This window comes from Semicossyphus pulcher, unplaced genomic scaffold (assembly GCF_022749685.1).
Source record: "Semicossyphus pulcher isolate SPU_LCO1_2020_fin unplaced genomic scaffold, fSemPul1.0.p SCAF_11, whole genome shotgun sequence".
NCBI lineage: Eukaryota > Metazoa > Chordata > Actinopteri > Labriformes > Labridae > Semicossyphus > Semicossyphus pulcher.
Window position 1 is genome coordinate 7010393 of NW_027211615.1, and position 25070 is coordinate 7035462.

A 25070-nucleotide genomic window follows, 5' to 3' on the forward strand; every position below is an offset into this window, starting at 1 on the left:
CTTGATAGAGAGCTGCGGCCAAAACAACAGAGATAGCTTTAGAATGGGCAGAAAGTGAGGAAAGGAGGCAAAGGGACAGAAGCTGCTTATGTGGCTTTGAAAGAAATCCATGGAGAATTAGAGTTTGTGAAGGCTCCCCGAGCTTCCCCGTACACCTTCATGGGGCTTTTTACAATACGCTTCTTCACCCTCTCTCTGTCTCACGTCCTACACCACACTTCACTGACTCACGCCCGTAATGTGGGTTATTCTCTTAGTATGGGGTGCGAGGTTGGTATTTTTATGGGCCATTAAAAAAAGGTGATGATTTTACATGCGCGCAGTGCAGTTTTTCTCTTCACACTCTTGGCATTTGTAAAACATTGCCAGCTGAGGATTAGAGCCCAGGCTCAGGTAGAGTGGGTTACATAAGACGCACTTAAAAGGTGCTAATTATTCTTCCAGGTTAAAAGGCTTCTTCTAAACTAGACGGGAAATGAGAACCTAATGGCACACGTGGCAACACTTTGTGTCTAATAAAGGGGCTACAATGCCAATTCTTTGCCAGCATATTATGATCGAGCTTGATTCAGATCAATTGAATTCTTTGTGAAAAAAAAAGTCAGTATTGTTAATTTCCCCCCATGTCTGTATCGCACGAGGCACTGGCTTTTATCAGTCTCCATGATTGAATCCGAACAGGAATAAGTGTGTAATTGTGAGGAAGGTTATTTCAAGACTCTCCTGTCATTTGTCTTTTGTTCCTTGGGAACCCAGAGAGCATTCTTTTGAAAAGACTGATATGGTGAATGTACGGCAGACGTCCGTCCAGTCTATCAACCCTTTAGTTTCAGTGCAAGAAGGTATCCAAACATTGTTCTAAATCCAGATCTTACAGAGATTTATGCTTCATTTTCTTGATGTCCTCATCAAACATTTGGCATTTAGTATCTTAACAGTGTGGCTTTTTTCAAATGTTAAAGTCTCATCAAACCAAACCCATGAAGCCGAAACACTGAATTTATCACAATAATTGCCTTCGTTAGTCGAGCCTGATCCCACCTTTCACTTTGAGCCACAGACTGTCATTTCTACTCAAAACTATTGAACACACAAAATAAGGCACACCATTGCACTGGGTGACATCATCCTCGCTTACAACATACATGGGCTCTTTATGTAATTGTTAGTCAAGCGTACATACATGGTCTTTATGCCATAAATACTCATTAGCGCACCAAATATGTGTAACACACTCCATAGCAAATTAAGTACCTACTCCTGTTTACTAAGAAACTACAATCCCCAGCTGCTACCCAACCAAATATTTGTTGTCTATTTTTAAATCTTTGTCTTCTGTATGATCAGTTTTAATTACCAAAGACGGAGTAGTATCATCTATGCCGCTTATCCTGTTCAGGGTCGTGGGGTGGCTGGATCAAATCCCAGCTGTCAGTGGGCGAGAGGGGGGGAACACCCTGGACTGTTCGCCAGCCAATCACAGGGCTGACATACAGAGAGACAGACAACCTTTCACACTCACCCTTACAGGCAATTTAGAGTCACCTATTAACCTAAAGAGCGTGTCTTTGGACTGTGGGAAGAAGGCCAGAGTACCCGGATGGATGCACGGGGAGAACATGCAAACTCCACGCAGAAAGGCCCACTTTGTCTGAACCGGGAATCGAACCAGAAAACATTAGAAACACCATCAACGTTATATAAAAAAAGATCACTGTATCAAATCCCTTTAAATTCTCTGCGCAAAAAAGGTACATTTCTTCCAATTCCAATGTGGTTCCCAATAAGGATTTGGCCCTCAGCTGGGAGGAACAATGACCTCCAGTAGCTGACTAGAAAGAGAGCTATCTGCTTTAAAGCTCTTCTTCTTCTTTCTGCCTCCTGCCAGACATCTGGACACTGTCTGTTTTACGACCTGCAACTTGAGCTAATGCTCCCTCTGAATCCAGGATACCACAGCATGATTTGTATTGTCAAGCTGTCTCTTAAAACATCCAGCCAAAGAACACATTCCTCTTAATCACAGGCTTTTTTTTTTGTCATATTGGGTTTTGTTTTATATCCAGGCCCAATGGGTAGAACATGCTTCACATCTACAGTCAGAATACATTAAAAAGAAGGAGGGAATCAGTGGTTGGTTGCAAACTTTGCATTAATGGTTTTGCAGATTAAATTTGACATTGGCTCTTGGCGTAAGCTGCATGAAAAAGCCTCTAAATCCAAGGTAATGTGTATCTAAGAGGCCAGATTATGTTTGAATTTAATTTATACCAAAGCAGACTTAGAGATCTGTCTGCCTCTCAGATATGTTTTGATTTCTAAGAAGAGAAAGATGCCCTTAGCCGAGCTCCAGAGTCTGGTGTAAAGCATCTGGAGAGGCTTGTGGCTTTGGCCTTACACATGAACTCTCCTGCCAGCCACCACTACAGCTTTACCAGCTCTGACCTGTTTTGCTTTCCTGTTTTTCTTTCTGTCTGCTTTCCAAAACCTGTAACTCCTTCTCATTTCTCTGTCATCTGCCTTCCCTCTCTGGGAAACTCTTCTGATCTCTGGTATCAAACTTTCCCCTCTCATTGCATTCTGCAGATTTTACACAAGCTTTGTCCGTCTGAGTAATCTTAATTCACTTCCTGATCGGCCGTCCAGTCATGGTCAAAGTATTGGTCATAGCTGCAGCTCCCAGTACCTTCCCGGGCAAGCCTGCTTCCATTGCATTCCTAAGAATAAATCATTGCTTGCAATTACTAATAAGGCCATCTTTAAAATGAGTGTTTTTTGGGGTTTTCTCAAGAGCTCTGAGACAAAGCCTGAAAAACTGGAGTCCTTGATTTCATTTAACCGCTACTTGTCATGTGTGTAGAAAAGAGTCTTAGAATCATTGACTAGTAAATATTAACAGAGCCTGACTAATGGGCTGTGAGAATGTGGTCTTGCTAAGCCACAGGAGGTTTGGCCCTGCGTCTGAACTCACCAACAGCGTCTCAGTGGGAAGTTGACAGCGGACTGAAAGTTCTTCCCCTCAGTGTACTGTGTCTCATTTAAGATGTTGTGTTTATTTCAATGTTTTCCTTTTATCTTCTAAAAATGTGGATCATGGATTTTGATCATTTTCTGAACATTAATGTGGTTTTAAAACCAGAAAAACCAGAAAACAAAAGTGCGGAAAGCTGTTTTGTAATTGGGTCAACTGGTAAAAATGTAGCAGTTTTTAATCGTGTGGCTTCTTGTGATCCATCGCGTTGCCTCGACTAGGTCCTAGGCTACTTTAACAGGGCTAAAGTAGCCCAAGTTAAAATCCGAAGATCTGTCTGGGAGGAAAAGATGAATGGAGAGTGCGAGATACAGAGTGATAAGATGACAGACAAAGGGTTGGTGTAAAGTTGACTCATGCTTGGGCTATGTTTGCCCTTTCATCAGCTAAGCAACTGTGGATAGTGGTAGAAAGTGGGAGTGTGTACTGAGTACAACTGTGTACATGTGTTCCAGTTTGCTCAGAGTAGAAGGTTTCCCTCAGACTGACATGGGCAGACCATTAGCAAGCCTCATTAGGCTGAATGCCAGCATGCTGAAACAGACGACGGAGAGGTCCAAGGTCCATGTCGGCAGTCTGCGCTAATAGCCTGGCTAAGACAGAGAGGCCAGTGAAGCGCACTGGTTCAGGCTCAGACATTGCAAAATACATTTGTAGTTTTTTTTTATAACAGGGAGGTATTGGCTTCATTCTGAATGCAGCTTTTCATTGGGTGAAAGGGGATCTAAATCTCCAGCCCTTTTGTGTTGGAAGGTGAAAACAGTATAATACTAAAAGTCTGTTAGATAAGAAGAATATTATATGTAGGGTTCCCTGTAGCAGCCTGGCCTAACATGAAATATGCAGATGGACAAGGACTGCAATGATTAGTCAGTCAAAATAATTTATTGCCAGCTAATCAATTAATTGTTGCATTTTTCAAGCAAAAAGGTCTAACATCTGCTGGTTCCAGCTTCTTGAACATGAGGATGTACTGCTTGTTTTCGTCATAAGTGAAAGTAAATGAAGAGTGCCTGTGTTTGACACCGCTGGCTGGACAAAGTCAGCATTTTGAGGATGTACATTTTTAGTTTTTGATTTTTTTTTCACCATTTTTAAAATTGTATTTTAGACCGAATTATTAGCCATATAATTGTAAAAATAATGTGCAGATTAGGGGTGGGACAAATTATCGATATCGCAATATATCGTTGTCCCAACTGGCGCCAAATATTGATATTTTAATTTTAAATAAATTCAGCGCTCTAAACAGATCTCCCTGCCGATTTGAATCCCCACATCATTGTTTATCTCAATTTGTGTCAAACTCTGTGAAACTGCCCAATTGTAGTGAATAAATACATTAATTCTGCACTTTACATTTGTAGGGGCGTTTTGTGTTCTTCAGTTAATCAGTTATTATGATGTATCATCAAAGATTGTCTTGCAATATATCACTTATGGCAGCGATTCCAAACCCTAGTGCAGATTAATCATCAATAAGGAAACCAATTATAAGTTGTTGCCCCAAGAGTCTCTGTACGGCATAGTTTTTACTGTTTTATAATTGAGAAAACTTCCATCTTTTATCGCCTTACTTGATCACAAGATAAGCTGTGTCAGCGCCTGTGTCATAAAGCTAAGCAGATGACAGTAAGTGTTGAATAAGCCTGAATATAAAACATTAATTGATTTGAAAAGTGATTCTGGAGACGAGCCGTTAGAGCCCTGTTTGTGGGTTGAAAGTTTCCTTGGAACATATTGTGTAACCCAAGTGTGATATAATGTCATTATGCAACAATGCAGACGATGTGCTGCATGGCATCTTCCCTCAGGTTGATGATACACAGGACTTGAGCGCTCTGCTGAAATACAAAACAATCATGTTTAGACCCGTAGACAAATACTTTTCTTCATTTTACCCCGGCCTGTGTTACTACTGCATAGCCACGTCATTTTCATATGTACATGACATGTCTTTGGCAGATTCAATTGAGCTTTCAATCACATCAAGCTCAGGCCATGCAGATTGTGTTTGTCAGATCTGTCAAACCATGGTGCAACCACTTGGGGCTTACGGGCTAATTACTGGATTGATTTTATTTGGTAGGAAGCAGAACCTTAAAGTTGGTAGTCACGAGTAAAAAAAAATCACAAGTCAAAGTAAGTCACAGGGCCACACAGATGGAATTTATAATAAGTGTCTTCCTCAGTCTGCAGTGTTGGCGGCCGCTGGCTGAGTTCTCCAGGAAATCCAGCCAACCTCCTCAGAGAGGAAATGAAATATGTGTGTTGGTGTGAGTGTTTCAAAACAACTCCAGATGACTTGTCTGAGCTGTGATTACAGTGGACACTGCATTGATGTTAACCTTAGTTAGCATTATAAATGTAAAATACTACTGTAAATACTCTAATGGCTGTCATTCATTAGACTGCAGCAATCACAGCCTGTGCTTAATTAGTCTGCTTATTGTGTCTCTGATGGTCCTTGAACTTGGATCATCAGCACTGCAATTTTCCCCAAGAGGCTGAGTCTTTCTATTTGATGTTCCTTTATTAATGTATCAGGCTTTTACTGAAAAGATCAGTCAGTCTACGTCAGATTATCTGTGAACGTTCAGGATATTCCACCTCCACCACTCATTAAAATATGTAAAAACTGTCCTGGCTCACAGTTTAGAATTTGCATTATCAAAAGAATAGCCAAGGCTTTTGTTGTCTGTCTCATTTCTCTTTTTTCATCAGGTCATTTTTCTCTGTGGGTATAATATTTTAGAGGGTATCAGTATCAAAGACAAAACTAGTCCCTAAAAAGTGTGCAGTTTGCCGGAAACAGTAGAAGAAGACAACCGACTTGTAGACTTCTTGCTTAATTATGCATAAATTCTGTATATATGTAGGATGTAGGAGTCAAGTGAGAATGAATTCATAGGATTGGTTTACCCAGATGTTGAGGTAATATACAAATTCACTGCTCTTTTAATTTGATCTTGCCTGCTCATCTAGCCCGTCAATAACTTCAATAGGGAACTGAAATCAAAGAGATCACATGGGTTAACATGGACTCCTTGGTTGTGGGCATGTATTTACACACTCTTTACGCTTCACTGACGCGCAGACTCGACGTGTAAAACGACGGCGCAGCAGAAAATGACTCGCGTGGAGATTGCAGCATTGAATAACATTGGAGCGGTCCTGTCCCGGCACACACGTGTCAAAAATACGTTTCAAATACGTTGCCTGTGTAGATTCCCTGTGACTTTCCATTCTTTTGGACATCTTAGGTCTCGAAGAATAAGATTATATATTTGTGTATGCACTGTACCTATCTGTTGGCATACTAATTAAAATATATATTTTATATATATATTTGTTGATTTGGTTCTGTGGACAACAGCATTCAAAGGTTAGCTCATCATAGTGGTTAACTTCTTATTCTAACTGGACTAAGTTCAACCAATCAATCAGTTTTTATTTATATAGCACCAAATCTCATCCTTAAAACGTACCTGGATTGGCCCTGCTACGATCCCTCTGATTGGCTCAGCATATCCCTACTTTGTACATCATTTTTATTATGACTTTGTTTCTACTTCAGGGTCACCAGAGAGCCTTCAGCCTGTGTCCTCTGCAGTTCTTTGGCCTCAACAAGACTCTGCAATCACCAGTGAGTATCCAACTTTGTCTGGTTTGACTCTCAATAAGTTAGTCATGTTCAGATTGGGTTAAATTCATCGGGCAGCACTTGAGCAGATGTGAAGGTAAATGTTTTTCTGTCGCTCTTACTTTCTTTGCTCTCTAAGTGAATGACCCCGCATTACAGAGCTTTTACAGAAGATTGAACACCAATTTTAGCCTCTGTTATTTTTGCCACCTTTGATGAACCTCACTGATGATAGGTATTTGGCTACCATTAAGCTTCCCAGGACAAGCGTACGTATTTATAAAACTGTTTCACACAAATGACCAACCAATTTTCTTTCCCTTTTGCGGGCCATTTTTCTCTCAACATTTATTTCTTGAATGTGGATATTCTTCCAAACCACGCTGAATCAGGCCTGTGCAAGTGATGCTATGTTTTGTGAAGGATTACATTCGGCTGCTTCCAACACTTAATGGGGGATCTTTTGTAGCACATTAGCTCGGAGATGTTTTGAAATGCAACCCCCTTAATTTATTGTAAATGCATTCATCACATTCTCTATTGTCCAGTTTATATTTTTTCCCAGCACTAGAAACTTATTACCAACTTACTTGAGATATGAAGTTACACGATACAGACACCGGGCAGATGGTTGTCTAGCAACTTGATTGTGGTTCAGTTTGGTGGCAAAAAGCTGATGGATAATGTTCTGTGTGTTCTAGACTATAAAAAACTTAGGAATTAAAAATGATATAATGTAATATAGAACCGTAGGATTGATATTGATTTTAAAAATGAGGAGTAATCTGCTTTGAGATAAAAAATGGTGAGTAGGCGGCTCTTATCTATGAGATTGAAACAGAATGTTTTGTTCCAGTAAATGCTTTGCTTCTCTCTCTCTCTCTCTCTCTCTCTCTCTCACTCCCTCTCTCTCTCTCTGTTTCTTTCCCTCTCTCACTTCTGTTTCATTCTCTCTCACCTCCTCCTCCAGCCAGCATTGCTGCTCTCCTCCCCTCCCACACATACACATAGACACACAGCAACAGATACAGACACTACTATATTCTCACAAATATGAAGCAGAGAGGGGGAGAAAGACGAGGAATGACAGATAGTGTGGAGAGTGTAAGAAAAACACACCAGGGAAGAGAGACGGAGATGATGATAGAAAGTGTTTGAGACTTTGTACCAATAGCTCCAGAAGTCATCCTTATATATGTGAGTAAAGCTTACGGATGTCTGCTCATTTAGGACTTCTGATCATTTTGAAGAAGCAATCAAAACTTACTAATTTAAGTTTGAGTTCAAATTCCAGGAAATATTGTTAAAGACTGAAGATCCAGTGTTTAACCATGTAAACATCTCCATGTGTCATGTGCTACAAGACATTTCGGGGACAACATCAGCATCATCTCCATGGCTGAACCTGTCTGCTTTTAAACTGCAGTGTACCAAGGACAGGCTGAACAACACGTTTTCAGATTGGCAGGTTTGAGACGTCACAAACCTAAGGAGCCAATCCTGTTAATGGACGGGGTGACGCTATGCATATTATTATGTGTAACCTATGGCAACCACTTAAGCGATGCGCGAGCCAGCTGTAACCGCCATTGTAATTCTTGCAAACTCACTTCTGACTACTAACATTAATGTTGCTTCTACTAATTACTACATTTCAAGCTAGCTAAGTTTCAACAAGTTGCCACTAAACGATGGCAGAGCCAGTTTTGTGTTCGTGACGAAGGGGGCGGTTGGAAATTTGCATAGTGGGCGGGGCCTATGCAGATTCAGGAATTTTTACTGAGGGAGAAGGAGGAGATGCCTTGGGAGAATTTTTACAAGGTAATGAAAAACATATCAGACACAATTTATTATTTCAAGCAGAGCATTTTTATATGTCTGAAAACATGACTGGAGCTGGGCTTTAAGCAAAGTTCTCATATAAACTGGAGCTTAATTTATATGGCTCTGCCAAAGCAGTGCATTAACCAGCTCTTCTTTATTTGTTGAAATGTTGCCCTGGACGAAGCAAAGTTTCTCTCTGCCAGTCAGTGGCTGATCTGATGGATTTCACATATTTAAAAATAATTGCAGTTGGATCCCATTTAAAGTCATGTTGCTTCCAAAACATACTTTTTACTCATAATGCAAAGTTAGCAGAGGCTACAATCAGTTTCAAGCTCGTTAAATGTGTTTTTTCTTTCATCTTGGGGCCTTCAAGCTACAAAAATATATACATTTCCCTGCATCTTAAGCATAAAACATGCCCGCTAAGACTGTCCCTGTAAAAATTTAATAAGAATGTATTTTATGTCCGTAATATAAGACGCAGTCTGTTTTGGGTTTATCCCAGAGGGAAATAAGTTTTCTATAGCTCCTTGTTAATAAAGACATGTATGCAACGGGGCGCTGGTATGGCTCAGTTGGTAGAGCAGGCGCCCCATGTATAGAGGCTACAGTCCTTGATGCACTGATCGCAGGTTTGACTCCTGGTCTGCCGATCATTTGGTGCATGTCACCACCCGCTCTCTGCTCCCCACATTTCCTGTCTCTCTTCAGCTGTCATATCAAATAATGGCAAAAATAATCTAAAAAAAAGGTTTATGCAAGTTATTTCAACACTTTAATTTTATTTTCATTTGAAACACATTAAAAAAAGACAAGGTCAAAACCTAGTATGTGGCTGACCGCATCAGGTCAATGTGCACTTTTGTGGGTTACAAGGACTGTCCTTATGAGGCCGATGACAACGTGTTTGAAAGCAGGTGCGCGCTGCGGACGTAGGTGAGGACAGCAGACAAGCAGTGGAGGAGCAGCCCCGCCTACTCTCCGAACAAAGAGAGCCGTATATACAGAGAGTTGCATCAGTGGAGGTCCAATAGGCTCCATGATTCACCATTGCGATGTCGCAACTCTCTCTCTCTACGGCTGTGAAAGTACCGTCACTCAGGGAGTCAGTCACTCAGTCAGTCACATACAGACCCATGTGTAGGGCTGACCCCAGCGGTCAGCCAAAAACAAATCATAGCCTACCGTCTGTTTTTGCCATATCGAGTTTGCAGTCATGTCAGCTACCGGTGCGGTGTCTGTGAGGAAGCTTTAGCTAGATTATAGCGCCACCGTCTGGGTAAAATACTTTTATGCTGATATGTTGGTCGTACCGATTAATAGGACGCAGCCCACTTTTTAGAAGAAAAAAACATATTAAAAGTGCGTCTTATACACAGAATTTGACGGTAGTTTTAAAGCCACATTACACATGCAGTATGGTCGGTCACACATTAACCATCTTAAAGAGCTGTGCAGTATAAAATCCTTCAATAGCTCTCGGTTAAGAAGACACTATGACTGGGCTGTGAGTGTCGGCTCAGATGGCATGGAGTCAGTGAGAGTGACAGTGACTGAGGGGAAGTACCACAAATAGTCATGGGCTGTCAAGAGCGGAATTTTACTTCAGTGTTGCAGAAAGACTGCAGATTTCTGCCAGGTGATATTTTATTGTTCGCATTGGTTCTCTGGTGAAATAGGTTGTTCATAGTGTAACACTGATTATATAAGGATGTCACATGGAATTAATTGCTAGATCTGTATTCAGTCCTGTACAATGGGTTGCAAAGTCCACATATGGCTTTTCAATCTCGTCTGAATGGTAATGGACTCTGTGTGTCCTGGTTTTTCAGGTTTTATTCTGCTGCTTGTGAATGCAGCACAGCCTTGATAACGAGTCAGTGGTTGTATTACAGGCGTGTGTGTTTGCATGCTGTGAAACTGTACTTGAATTATTCGTGTCATTATCGATGGCTCCCTCAGTGCCACCCTTGTTAGCTGTGTTGTTATAAGAGAGATGGGTGGATGGATGGATGGGTGGATGGATGGATGGATGGATGGATGGGTGGATGGGTGGAAAGAAAAGCGCGCAAGGATACAGTTGACTTGATGGACTGACTACCCGCTCACTTTCTGTAACCATCCCTCTCTTATTCCCACTCTCAGTCTCAGCTTCTCATCTCCTCCCACATGCTCTCACTTTGAGTGAGGAATCAATCCTTCTCACTTCCATTATCTCTCCGTATCTATCTCTATCACTCTCCCTGCCTCTTCATTCTGGCCATTCTCTACCAATCGAACACGCTTGCAGTGGGCAGGAATGAGCGTGTCCCTGCAGTCCCGCAGCAATCATACCACGTCCTCATTAGATCTATTCTAGTGGCCCACCTTATCCTGCTTCATCCCTTTCTCCCTATAATTGGGCAGAAACCTCTGCCTACCTGTCAGCAGGGGCCACAATACAAATGCTGCAATTTATTCCTTACTGCCACAGGGTCTATTAGCAGTGTGTAGGTTTTGACAAAGGCCTCGAAGTAACCGTGGGTCATTGCTGCCCAATGTCAGCTTCAGTAAGTGGATGTATCCCGGGGAGTTGGATCTTATTCAAACCACCACCTTTGCTACCTTATGTAATAGCTCCTGTGCAGACAGCAAGATGGAGCTTTGAAAGATGAAATGTGCATCATTTCTTTCTGGGCATTCTAGGTCAACCAACTATTTTCAGTCTCATTATTGCTTTGTTTTTTCCCATCATGACTAACACGAGATATGACGGGGTTGCTTTTTTTGCGGCTTGTCCTTCAGATGATCCTATCCACTCTCCAGACTGTCCCAGGATGTTCTGAATGCATAGGAGCAATGCAGATATTTTTTCTGGGTATGGCTGATTCAAGCAGTCATTATAAAACAACCAATCTCAGATCCCATTGGCTATTGCCTAATAGCGTCACAGGGATATAGCTTCTGGGAGCAACAACCAACTTCAGGTGTAGCCAGTAGTTGGAGATAATGGATCTCAGACTTCCATTTCCAACAGTCCAACTACAAAGTTGCGAAGTGGAAATGGAGTGGGAGTTGAGATGCTAAATCTACGGCAGGATTGTTAGATGCGCTTGCATGGAGACGATAGCTGACGGCTTCTGGGACAGCATTACGGCTTCTTTTGGCCTCCACATGGACTGTTTTCCTGCATACAGCCAGGGCCCGCTGAAACACTAGTGAACGATACTACTAGCACTACAAATGGAAACTAGAGCGCGCCCCACACCAACAATTGTGTCTGTAAGTAGAGATTGTGAATACACAGGTGCATTGAACTTGTTTATGTGTCATTTTCTATTGGAGGTCCAATTTGTGCAGTTTCACTGTTACGTTCCTTGGGGAGAACCCTGTTGTGCACATCCAAGACAACAAAGATACCATTGTTTCAGTAATCAATATTGAGCACAGAAGAGAACAATTGTACTACTTGTGTATGTACATGCTGGTTTGTGTGGCATCAAACCTGTCTAGTCTCAAAATGTATTGCAAACGTGGTTGATCTTTTAATGTCCCATGTGATACAACATGCAGTGCATGTAGGAACCTCTTTTACATCTTACAATGTTTGCACTAAAGATTGTTGAGCTATGTATCACACTGAGGAGGGGGACACAGATGAAGAAACATGAGCCGGTAACTCCACACTAACAACAAGAAGCTGGAATTTAAAAATAATGGTTGTATAGAAATGTTCCAGCTGCATGCAGCGACATCCATCAAGGCTCTTAACTTCACCTCAATGAGCTGCATTAGTATAATTTGCCAGCAGGTTAGAAGCAGGTAGTCCTAATGGAGAGAGGTTGTGTTATAATAACAGCAGAGTCGTGTTAACACACCCAAACCCTTAAGCAGATAATCTGCTGTTTGTTGAGCTTCTGCAGAACCAGTTTGTAAGTGGTTTTATTTTGTTCCTTAAAAGCACACTTGTCCAGACTCGAGTCTCGAATGTCACCGGCTCAGCCGTTCCCTGTCTGACCCGTCACTTCCTCCAGAGGAAGCAGGAAGTAAGTTGGATGTGCTTCCTGTTGGAATGCGAGAGGACTTCCTTGGCTTAGGCGAAGGCTGGCACAGCCCCGTGTCGGAAAACAGCGAAGAACAGGGTTTCCTTACTTTATATGACAGCTTTCATTTTAGCTGAATTAATTTTCCCTCTGCTGTGCTGAAAACATCCTTTTAATGATTGAAATGTTGGCTGACAAAAGCAACCTAAATACAGCAACACCTGGGCTGTGTGATCATCTATATTTAGGCTATATGTAACACAGGATCAGAGAGATGGTTATAACATTCCCTTCACCAGCCCACTCACTGTAGAGGCTTGCATCATTGTTTTGCTAAAGCTCTGTTTTTCCTCTCACGCACACAAATCCAGTGTTTTTAAGATTTATACACTTTGGAGAGTGTTTGAAACAGGCTTGACCATTGCGTTAGGAATGCTTTGTAGCCCGGACACAGGGCTGAAATGAAGAGAAACCAGCTTAACGTGGATGTAATGTAAGATTGAGAGCTCAGGTGGGAGTCAGTGTGGATTCATTCACATTTCTCCTCCTTAATTGTCATCTTTTATTGGCTGTCGTTGCTCCTCGGCTGTCCCCGTATCTGTCTGCCTGTCTCTGCCTCTTCTTCTCGCATACAGTGAGCTGTTTTCAGTCCTCAGTCCCACTCACTCCTCCTTACTGCAGTGCTGTTCAGCTCACTGTTGCCCACGCAGAGCAGCGCCATTTTGGAAATCTGCAGCTCTTTTCTGAGGGCTGTGAATTCTCTCTCTCGGTGGCTAAAGAAGTCACCCGTGCAATGAGACGGTGATTAACAAAAAAAATCTTCAATTACGCCGTGGCTTTACCTTTTTAAAAATAGGCTTTTCAGAGCTAGTGAGACCATTGAAATGAAACATGTAATTATCTACGTTTCTTCCTCCCTCATCACTGAACTTTTGTGTACCAGTATTTTGTGAGTCATCAAATGTGATTTCTTTGAAGCCGCAGCCCAGATTTGTTTTGGATTTAAGCATTTTAGTTTTGTCCACTTCTAATTGTTGATTTGTACTTGGGTTAAAGCCTGAACCAAGTCGTATAATTTAAATATAAAACAGTTCCTGCTGTCGGTCACCAGGATTTTATTCACTCTTGATGACAGGGCTGTGGTTGTGTATGTTTCTCTTAGCTGTGTTTTTCCTTCTCTTTCAATCTCTTCAAAGAAATTCCTTTCAGAAAATCTCCTTCTTCATGTCTCCTCTTCCTCTACATATCTCCTCTCCATCCTCTGTGTCAGCACCCTTTCTCTATCTCTCCACCGAACATCAGCCCCCAGCCACCGTGCTAATTACACCACACTTCTTTTTCTCGATTATCCACCACTCTGCTACTTCTGTCACCCTCACTGCTGTGCCTGCTTTTTCTCCATTGCCAGCGTTTTGCGAGGGTCTGTTGGAATGAGGAAGGGGAGGAGGGGGGCGTGTTCTGGTGCCTGATTCAACAACAAATGGCTCTTTAGCGTCATCTGATTGGCACAGATTAGAGGGCTCTCGCTGGTGGTGCGGAGGTGGCTTCTGCAGAGGACCAGGTGGCTGCGTTGCTGCTGTCTGAGCACAGCTGACTGAGCCGTTCGCCTGGAATGTGTTTTTACTATTTTTTATGACATTTGGCTCTGATAAATGTAAGTGAATGGATATTGGTGTTTATATTTTAACCGTTCCTGCTTAAAGCTGAGAAAGACCAGCCAATAAACAGACTCCACAACCCTGACAAGTAGAGGTGGGAATAATAATCACTCCTTGAATGCATTCCAGTTGTCTAGAATTTAGCATTGATGCAGAAAGCTTCCTCATTTTAATACACAGATTTCCCCAAGGCCTTTTGCACTTCAGCTACCGTCTTAATAGCTCCTCAGTCGCCTCTGTCTGGCCGGCTACTTTAATAAATCCTGGTGAAGGCAAATTTTGATGAATTGAGGATTCACAGAGTAAATGAAATAAACATGATGTTAATCTGAATAAGCAACTCTGCTGCTAAATCTTGTTTAGTTCACCAAGTTTAAAGTTGTAATCTCAAAGATCTTGGTTTCGTTCTCTTTGGTTTCTTTTGTCCCTCTCCGGTTGTAACTCTTGATTTTCCTCGCTGACGGTCGCTTTCCTTTCCTTTCCTTCCGAGTTTGTTTCTTTTTCTTTGGATTTTCACTTATTGTTGAAGTTGTATCTGTAGTCATCGATCTTTTCTTTGTTTGTTCAGCCATAGTAGATTACTGTTTACTCGCAACACTTGCAGAGACCGGAATTGCAGCCGCTTGGCTCCGCCTACCCTCTCTGGCAGACCAACCACTGCTGGCTGATGGAAAACGCGTCACTAAAGCCCTATTCCCACTGGTCAAAAAACCTGCGAACACCCAGCTTTATTGCTTAGTGGGAAAAGTTATAATCGGCCTTCAGACCCGGGTCAAATGACTCTGCAGTAGACTCTGATCGGCATTGATGAGAATTCAAAACCCGTGTCGACACGCAAATTTACGCCCCCTTTCCAGCACGATGCTATGCTCCGTTTTAACTTCTGCGACTCCTCGTCATCTCAGCTACAAATTCTGTCCGTCTCCGTCCGAGCAGCGCTCGAACATCGTTCCAAATTTGTTGCCACCGAGTTAAATAAACAGACTGAATGAGTAATAGATACAATAAAGACCTAACCACCGTAACATCTTCACTGTTTACTAACCCTGTTTCTGGCACGTTGGTGACGTCAGATGGTGACGCAGCAGAAAAGAGACTGAAAGGAGTATACTTCACTGGCAATGGGAAAAGAGACAATCGGCATCTATAAGCGGGTCTTCCCGGGTCTGAAAAACCAGCGTCAAAGCGCTAATCTTGGTGGGACAGGGGTTATAACTGAGCACCACTGTTAAAGTTCCCACCAACACCCAGTCCATAATACTGCAAATGCAAAGGCTTTAATCAGTGAGCCATAGGCTCAATCACCATTGTGTTACCTCATTCGGCGATAGATAGAGACTTAACAGACATTTATTTAAATGAAAATCTTCGAGATTATCTCTTTAATTATTTGGTATTGACAAGTTCACAGTATGAAACATATCTTGCAAACATCAGAACTTGAACTTTTTTCTATATCTAGTATATTTCTGCGCGTAACACACACTGATATGAATGCCCAACACACACTCACATTCACACCCACCATGCAGCTATTGCCGAATCCTCTTGAGTGTGAGGAGCCTGAACAGTATCCTTCAAACATGGTGCCTGCAGCTTGGTAAGTTTCACCAGCTTATTTTTAGGCACAGAAGGACTATGGTAAATGGATCGGAAACTCTCGGATAGGCAGACTCCTCTTCGGTATGTGTGTGTCCTCTGCTATTTACTTATTTATTGTCTTAGGGAGACACCAGGGAGTGAACAAGGTGTGACAGCACGCGCTTTGCCAGTCAATGTCAGCAACTACCTTCAGAGAAGGAAACAAGTGTGTGTCAGGCTTGTAATGCAGAGATTTAAATGACCTTTTCTCAGATAAGCCCATTAGACATGTGCTACTAATTTTGAGTGCATGAAAGCAGTGGTGAGATTAAAGACAGGAAGTGTGTATGCAGCAAGAGCAGTGATGGGCATGATTGAAACAAGAGCCCCGCATACAGACAGTCTTCAACAGAAAACGCTGTGGATCAGGGAGGTGCATGACTAAAAAATCACCTCAGATTGTTCTGACATATAACAAATAAAGCTTGTGAAGAAAATGAAGCAGCATGCATCCAGGAGCAGGGACCCCTTGGGCGTGTTAGTAATGAGATGCATCGTACCTGCAGTTTCATTAAAATTAGACAAGTGGAGCAGCAGTTATTGCTTTCGGATGTTTGTAAATCTGACCTTATTACGGCTCCAGTCTAATTATAGTATTGCTTAGTCTGGAACATTGTATTAAAAACAGCTTGTTATCCCTCCAGTTATTGGCAAAACCCTTTCAGAGCGTCACATTTTGTTCACATTGTGACCTTTATTAGAAGCGACCCTGCGTGTCAAGTTTGCAAGGAAAATTCATGCTCATTAAATGCATGCTACGAGACTGTTTGAGCTCATTGTTTGCCCCATCAGTCCATTTTGCAGCCACCTGTCTGTAAGTAGGTAAGTAAAGCTTTATTCAGAGAGCACCATCTAAAACAACAGGTTACAATGTGCTTCACAAACACAGGAAAAGGCAAAAGAAAGAAATGAAAGAACAAAAACCACCTGAAACACAAGACAAGGACGGAGAGCTCCACTAAGGCTTGTTTAGACAAAAGAGTTTTTAGCAACTTCTTGAAACCGTCCAAAGATTCAGCAGATCTGACAGATAGTGGAAGATGATTCCAGAGAGTCGGGGCTAAAACAGCAAATGCACGATCACCTTTTGGTTTGGTATTAGATTGATAGAATTGATAGAAGGCCGACATTAGATGATCGGAGTGGACGAGAACCAGAAGGTCTGAAATGTAACTGGGGCAAAGTCATGCAGTGCTTTATATGTAATTAACAGGATCTTGTGGTTTATTCAGAATTTTACAGGAAGCCAGTGGAGAGATGCAAGAACAGGGGAGATACGGGACCGACGACCGGTTCTAGTTAACAATCTGGCAGCTGCATTTTCAACTAACTGTAAATGGTTGAGAGATGATTGGCTGAGGCGTGTGTAAATGGAAACACAATAAGCCAGGCGGGAGCAAATGAAAGTGTGAATGAACAGCTCGATATCTGAAGGCGAGAGCATTCATCTGACTTTTGCAAGATTTCTGAGCTGCAGGAAACAGGACCGGACAAGCTTAGTGATGTGATGGTCAAAGACACACTGGTCGAATATGATTCTGAGGTTCTTAGCGGTCGGTTTGATATTCGTTTGATGTGGGCCAATAAACTGTTCAACTGCAGAGGTGAAGTTATCAGGTCCAACTAAAAGTGTTTCTGTTTTATCAGGATTTAAATGGAGTAGATTTAGAGACCTCCACTCTTGGATAGCGGCTAAACAATTATGAAGGGAGGACAGTTGGTTCGGGTTATTTGGTTTTGCAGAGACATAGATCTGAGTGTCATCCGCATAACAGTGATAACATCATGAAATCAGCTAAACAAATAACCTAGAGGAAGCATGTGTAGTTCATCAATCTGTCTCGTGGATTGATGGACAGCATTGACTTCATGTGCTTGTCATCAAATGCTGTTTAACGTCAAGCAGTAATGAATGACGATCGTGAGCGAGCAGAGTTACACAGCTATCCTAGGTGTATAAATAACAAATCAGCCAGCTGGGAGATTCACTCACATCTCTACCAACCAGCCAACCAAAGATCCTCTCTGCTCGCCTTAAATAATAAATGAGTCCGTCTCGAGGGCAGTTGGCTGTATGGACCTGATTCATCAGAGCTCACACAACCCAGATACAACTGTTCTGTGTGAATGGCTTCAAGCCAGCGTGATAATAAGAAGAACAGTAGTGCTGTAGTTCACATGGGGTTTGTTTGGATATGAATCAACACTGCTTAAAAGTTTTGTTCAATGAGTTTGAACAACGCAAACACTTGTCAGCATTAGACAAACCAGTACAGCAACAACACTCTTCATCATCAGTAATTGTTGAGCATTGCCAGCTCCACTGAGGTAGCAATGCATGGTTATAATGTCAGATCGCTGGTTGTGTCAAGCTGCTATATATTTGTCATGACTTTATACTGTATGGTAAATAACTCGCATAAGTATCGCACATTCTTCATATTATGATTGTGGTAAATGAATTAAGGTAGAACATGGAGGTACAGAGGAGGGGAAGCTGAGTGTCAGACCTCTGCAACACAGAAGGAGGAAGGCAAGAAAGTGTGTGTTATATGTGTGACACAGGTATTGTTGTGCTGTGGAAACTTTTGTCGATTTAAAGGGGCAGTCTGCCGATTTTCAACCTCAGTCCTGTCATGCTATTATGGGGAGCTAATGCCATTATGGTAGGAAAAGAATGCTATTTGGCTCTGTGCCTTCGGAGGACGCTTTCCGCTTCTCCAATGGGCCCTGGAAAACCTCCGCCAGACTATGTAAAACGCGTCATCTGGCGGAGGCCAAGGAGCTCGCTAAACTACACTTCCTCAATCTAGGACGCCCGCCTCCGATGTCGTGTCTCGTTTATAATCGTCAGGTTTGAAATGTCGACCGCAGACCTGAAGATTTTGTAGATGATCCACAGGTATATTCTCGTCTTGTTTTGGATTCTGTGCCGCTCTGAGCCATTGCCTGCAGCTAAACGGTAGTTTTTCACTCCAGCGTCTCTCGCTGGGCCGTTCCTTTCAGAAGGAGGGGCGCAATGCACGCTGGGTGTTGTAGGAACGAATGGGCGAAACCACGAGCTGTTTATGCAACTTTCTCCACAGCTATGGCGCCAATTTCAAATATTACTGCTTCTATCGATTACAGCTTTGACTGACAGAGGCTTTTTCCAGGGGAGAATTGCTCGTTTAATAAAAATGCATTCCTGAAAAGAAGAGGCAGTCACACCTATGATGTCATGGTTGACTCTCTCAGCATATATTCTGATACTCCGTCATGTTAATCAGTATTTTGGGTTGTTTTGCTGTGGGACACCAACAAACATACACACACATGCATGCTGGCACTCAGGGGATGTAGAAACCGAAGGCCATAGCTATTTGTGTCATTGTTGCACACAGTGAACCTGAAACACTAAGTGGCACTTATCCCCACTCCACCTCTCTCTCCCCTCTCTAAATCCCTGTCCTGTTTTTTCTTCTCTCCCTGTCCCTGTCCTTTCACTCATATCTTTTCTGTTCCCCATAGAAAAAGGCATCGTCACAGCTGTGAATCCAGAGGGAGAGAGTAAGGGCTGTTTGGACAGTGTGTTAACATGTTCACTGACATGTGATACCTAAAAGCATCGAACACTGAACACAGGGACATGTTACTGTTGAAAGACCTTTAGATTCGGGGAAACATATGTTACAAAAACTTTATTCATTACATCAGAGGAGCTGACAGTGAAGTAGAATATGTGTCTTTCAATGACAAACAAATTTGCATATTGTTTTTAACTGTTTAGCTGATCAAGTGCAAATCTGGTCCTTTACGCAACAGAGGTAGCTTTAACTGTTATTTGTCGACAGATCTTGCTGCATTCGAACATCTTGTCATGTTTTCATATCTACTTTTGCGAAACATACACATACATAAATAAGAGGACATAGTTTGAAGTGGTTGCGAGCAAAATTCAACTTTTCTTCCTTGTGTTTTTAGGTGCTGTGCATGTTCAAGAGCTCCAAACACCCACAGTGAAAGAAGAGCTGTTTTTTAACCGAGGCCAGGTAAGAACGTGTAACTCAATGACTCAACAAGATCCAATGAAACGAATACAAGTGTCAATGAAGCCATCAAGAAATGAGTCACAAATATGCAAATCAGATGTTCCAGATTTGTGACTCGGTGCTGCAAAAACATTGGTTTGACTAATGACAAAACCTGCTGCTGAAACAGAGGCTTGAAACAGAAAACTCATATGGGTCAATCAAAGCCGCATCAGTGTGTAACTCACTGGTGTAGAGCTGACCGTTACACTGGCCAGTACGAGCTGCAGCTTTAGGCATTGCTTGACAACAGAAACTCTGTAGAGTCACTGTTAAGGCCAATATTAGGGGACAAATTTGCATCGATAATAATGCTAACCCAATATGGATATATCAGTTTAATACACAATAGAAATACTGACTACTTCAGTCGGTCTATAGTTTTTTGCTTGCATATAAAAGACACCGGAGTACACACCTACTGAAGACAATTTTTTTGCCTGCTAGTGAAGAAAGCAGATGTCTACTATAAAAGAGGGGGGGAGAGACTAGAACAAAGCTGCAGGAAAGTGTTGTATAAGTGAAGTCTCATTCTAATATGAAGAAATAGCAGCTGTGTCAACGGACATCCTCTGTCTGTCAAATATAACCAATAGCTTGAAATACATCTGAAAAAGTGGGATCGTCTTATATTCAGGATCTGGACTTTTAAAGGCCAGTATACGTTCACTTTAGACTTTACAGTACTTATCTGCAAAGCGAGTGTACCCCTCATGACTGAGGCCAGCCGTCACTCACAGCTACTGTGCCAGGGGGATGAAAGATGGAGGGACACGATGATCGCCCAGAACAAATGGCTTGATAGTAGGCGAAGTTAACTGACAACTGAGGCGGAGTAATGATGACAATTTTAAGATGATTGTCGTCACAGAGTGTAATGTCCAAAAATGGTGAGTCTAAAAAGATCACAGGCCACCTAAGTGTCTCGGCTAGCCGCAACGGGCCGCCGTAACGCCGCGTACGGTTTTACCTAATAGATGGTAATCGAGAAAATCGAACCTTGGTCCTCAAAGCGTCTACTTCCAAGAGATTGACAGCAGAGTGTGTGTGTCACAGAAAAAAGGAACACTGATATGCCTATTACCGGAGCTGCCATCCAGCTTCACGACTGCTCTACAGATCGACCTCACTACACTTCGATTGTTTAGCATTTATTAAAACTTTTGAAGGTATTTTATTGGATATAAATGTAACAATCTATTCTTAAAGATACTGAAAACCTGGTTTTATTTAAAGATCCTGTGAGGAACCCTCTGTTTGTGTTGATTTTGGCGCCCCCTATGGACAAAGCCGTACCTCTTATCTCTTTTCTGATTTTGTCCTGTACATGCTTAAGTGGTGGTTTTTAACAAAAAATGCCATTCTGCTCTTTAACAGTCACATGTATCACTCACTTTAAATTTTTTCCCTGGGAAATGTAAACAAAGGCAGCGTGCAGTTAATCGCTTCGTCTGACACCTACCGCCCGCCAGCGGTTTCAGGCATTAATAATTACTACACAGAAATAATTAATCTTGTCGCTGATGGTCTGGTTTCCCTTTGTGGGTCATATAGAGTAGTCAGAATAAATTTCAGTCGGTTTCATTACCATCAAAAAACTCCTCACAGGAGCTTTAAAAGGTAAAATAAAATTGTTTTCTTTACAAAAAAAAAAGTATCTTATAATCAGAGTCGTCTTATATTCCGACCAATACGGTATTATAAACCTAAAACTGCTTCATTTGGAGTTTTTATTGGTCTTAATTACTGGGTCAATTTGTTCTGAAGAGAAAAGAAAATTACGCTCCCATTATAAACCTTGTGAACAATGAACACTTTAGGAATCCCATCATAAAAACAGATTGAACTCCTATAAACAAGCTAAGTTAATGTCAGCAGCAACTTGACATGCAGTCCTCTGGACAGGCTGCGTCAGCTGGAGAGCAACAGAGAGACACTTACTTTTAATGTGAAACTGCTTTATTAGGGGTTTTACCCGTTTTAATTATTTTTAATGACAAATAAAAACACAGCTTTAAAAATGTGTGCTAGACAACTTCAGCACATGTTAATAAACGTAATCTTTAGGTTGAGTTAATGAACTTTCAGGTCTCTGCAGGCCTCAGTCATAATGAGGCTACTCCTTAATAATGGGTTAAATATTTATATATATATATATATTGAAAAAAACAAACCACAATAATGATAATATTTTTGGTCAGATCGCAGAGGTGTACTTTTAGGTACCTGGAGCCATCGCAAAATTCATATATTCCACTATTAAGTGACAGGCGATTACTGTGCCTATTGTTACACCCACACACACACGCACACACACAGACTCTCTCTCATGGCTCGGTCAAATCTCTCTGCTCATCTCCTCCCACTGCCTGCATTGCCGTTCTGTGATAGCCGGAGATATGGGAGTGTGTGCTGTAAAACGCCTTCGCAATTTCACACTCGAGAGAAAAAGACAACAACAGCAGACTTCAGAGCACCCAAAAAGCCCCTTTTTACATTTCAGTGAGCCGGAGAGAAGACCCCACCCCACTTCCGAGCTGTGCAGGGGGAAGAAAAGACAACATAGCACGTTTATCTTTCCACACAATTACCATTTTACCTTTGAAAGGCTCTGAGCTGAAACTCCAACACATTGGACTTCCTGCTGCCTGGCAGCTTTCAAAGAGAATCATGTTTGATTTATTATTTTTTTCTCTCCTTATCTTCCGTCTGTGCCTCGGCCTGCCATTTCGTCATTTACGCACAGACAAGCTGAGATGAAAAGCTGTTTGGCTTTCAAATGGCTCAGTAGCATTTAATATCAGTCGGACACCACTGACACATTTTGATACACGGGAGATTTAAAACACCTGCATTTCATTTAAAATGCTTGTTGTGAGTACATCGCTGGAGCAGAGCAGTCAGTGCTGATATGTGTGAACATTTACACATCATTTACACTTTGAAACTATCTGCATGAAGTTTATCTTCAATAATGTGACTGCAAAGTCTGATGCTTTCCCATCCACACTGACACAAATACACCAACTGAAGACTGAGACAGTGATGCCGCTGATCCTGGGAAAAAATGACTTGAGTGAGAAAAACATAACGTGACGCAACATTCCTCATTATGTGCGCCCTTTGTTTGTGTGTATTTGTGTGTGAGACAGAGAGACACTTGTGGGAGCGCACTGAACGCCTGAGTCATAATCTGGATCTTTTCCATCTGTTTTTGGTCCCAGGGCTCTTTGTGCTACCTGCAATGGCCTTACACCCATCTTTGAACAAACACGTGCACACACTCATAGTAGATACCTTGCTTCAACAGTCACACCTATGATCAGCAGGTGTTTGAACTACATGCTGTCAAAGTATGAGTCAGCGTCTTTCCTTTTCTCTGGAAGTCTAATTGAATTGTTCCCACCTGAAGCTTCTATTTCACCCCAGCCATCCTCAAAGGAGGATCTTATAGTTATTGAAAGGTTTCCTCAGTCCAAAGGATTTTCCATGCTTGGGCTGGGTCTGAAAGTTTTTGTATTGTGGGTTTGAGACATTGAATGTGTTGACAGGATTTCCAAAGAAACAAGCTGTGACTTGACTTGACTCACCAGTCGGTGTGGTAATGATGTCTGTCTGGGGAAACAGGTGTACGGTTGTCAGAGACTGGGTGTTATAGAGACAGCAGAATTGACATGAGCTTGTGGATTTTTGGTTCTTCTTTCTTCTTCTGTTTCTTAAAGTTGTATTGTGTTTTTTTAAGCCCCCTGCCTCAGTGCTTCTATCATTTAATAACAGCTCTATGATTGCAAGGTGAAGATCTTCTCTAAACACAGGCCCAGGACAATCTATCAATCTTCCTCAACTACAATACAGGCTGATTAATGAATGCTGCACACTGATTCACTCTGCAATTTTCTAAAAATATTAACCACTTCAAATCCACATTTCTGAGAATGGACAGAAGTAATGGATGGCGAAGGGTTTCAGTCTTTGCACTCAAGCTACACTTACACGCACGCATGCATGCATGCACGCACGCACGCACGCACGCACGCACACACACACACACACACACACACACACACACACACACAAAACCCTCTGCTAAACTTTTTGTGCCTGCTCTTTTCAAGAGTTTTTCTATGACTGTGTCTCCTCTCATTGTTCGGCTCTGGCCCTTCGCAGTCAGTTAGTAACAGAGCTTGTCTGCTCTGTAATTTTCAGGTGTGTATGAGTCACTGTGTGCTGGAGCAGATTCATAGTCAGATGGCGCCCATACTGGCACACCTATGCTGCTTGATAACAACTACAGACTGCAGCAGCTGGAAGCATTGTAATCAAACGTTACTAGTGCTTTGTTTACACATTTCTAAATCACCGTAGTAAGAAGAAAGACTGCCTTACGACATTGTACTTAGTGAATGAATCCAGGAAATATTGTCATCCCTCTCATATCAAAGATATTTGATGAAATAGTTCTTCTTCTTTTATTTGTTGTTTTGGTTGCCACTGTCAGAAAGGTAATATTTCTACCTAATTTTTCTTACTAAGGCCGTAGTGGGTGGAAGGTTGTTGAAATGTGTTTCTAGCTTCTGTCCCTTTCATGGATGTAAGTGAGGTAGACATAATATTAAGAACACATCTCAATATAATCCAGTGCAGTTCAACAACACTGCAAACTAAAACCGCAATAATTAAAATGTAGAAAAATCCACACTTCTCTGACCCTGTCAGTATAAACTGAAAATGATTTATAAAGGCAGAATTTATGGGTCACACAAGGTTGATCAGTTGTACTTTATGAAGGGGCTGGTCAGTGTATATCCAAGCTGTTTGCTCTAAATGTTTCATTATACCATTAAAGCCCCCCTCCAGTGAAGATCCAGTGTTTAACCTTGTAAACATCTCCATGTGGTGTTCTTCATGTGCTACAAGACATATCAGGGACAACATCAGCAGTCATCTCCATGGCTGGGCCTGTCTGCTTTTAAACTGCAGTGTACCAAGGACACGCTGAACAACACGTTTTCAGATTGGCAGGTTTGAGACGTCACAAACCTAAGGAGCCAATCCTGTTAATAGACGGGGCGACGCTATGCATATCATTATGTGTAACCTATGGCAACCACTTTGGTGATGCGCGAGCCAGCTGTAACCGTCATCATAATTTTTACAAACTCACTACTGACTACTAAC

The 25070-nt window shown here is 42.0% G+C and overlaps 1 protein-coding gene across 2 annotated transcripts in view; it reads left to right on the plus strand.

The window, feature by feature from the left end:
* sipa1l1 (signal-induced proliferation-associated 1 like 1) overlaps positions 1-25070 on the plus strand; it is a 95638-nt gene that overhangs the window by 24725 nt on the left and 45843 nt on the right. For both annotated transcript variants that reach the window (XM_069684588.1, XM_069684596.1), the window contains exons 3-4: positions 6609-6677; positions 19786-19853. The gene's annotated coding sequence lies outside the window, so the exon portion shown is untranslated. The remainder of the gene's footprint in view (positions 1-6608; positions 6678-19785; positions 19854-25070) is intronic.